The 543-nt window shown below is 55.6% G+C and overlaps 1 protein-coding gene across 1 annotated transcript in view; it reads right to left on the bottom strand.

Annotated features, from left to right (window-relative positions):
• Positions 1 to 543, bottom strand: part of CASZ1 (castor zinc finger 1) — a 47,498-nt gene that overhangs the window by 23,379 nt on the left and 23,576 nt on the right. The window lies entirely within an intron of this gene.

Genomic DNA, 543 nt, shown 5'->3' with positions numbered 1-543 from the left:
AAAACTAATTACTCTCCCCGCGGGCTGTAGGGGGGGGGGGGAGCTGCTTCTCAGACAGCAAGTGGCATTTTATTAAAAATAAAGGAAAGTAGTTCCCTCAATGACCTTTCTCTGCTTTAGGAAACAATTTTTCAAATAATAATTTTAAAAGTATGTGAAAGTTCCCTCCCTCTTCAATCAGATCACTTCGGCCAACGCGCTTTGCTCTTGGGCAGAAGGGAACGTTGGCAGCGCTCACATACCCCTGGGCCAGCAGCCCGCTCTGGCCTTGCCATGCCCCGGGGACGGCAGCCGTGGGGCAGCCCAGTGCCACCGGGAGCTGCCGAATTTTTCAAATAATAATTTTAAAAGTATGTGAAAGTTCCCTCCCTCTTCAATCAGATCACTTCGGCCAACGCGCTTTGCTCTTGGGCAGAAGGGAACGTTGGCAGCGCTCACATACCCCTGGGCCAGCAGCCCGCTCTGGCCTTGCCATGCCCCGGGGACGGCAGCCGTGGGGCAGCCCAGTGCCACCGGGAGCTGCCGGGCAGACCCTCCAGCCCC

Source organism: Eurypyga helias, unplaced genomic scaffold (assembly GCF_000690775.1).
Source record: "Eurypyga helias isolate BGI_N326 unplaced genomic scaffold, ASM69077v1 scaffold10673, whole genome shotgun sequence".
In the NCBI taxonomy this organism is placed as follows: Eukaryota; Metazoa; Chordata; class Aves; order Eurypygiformes; family Eurypygidae; genus Eurypyga; species Eurypyga helias.
The sequence above is the reverse complement of the archived record's forward strand: the minus strand, read 5'-3'. Positions and strand labels throughout refer to the sequence as shown.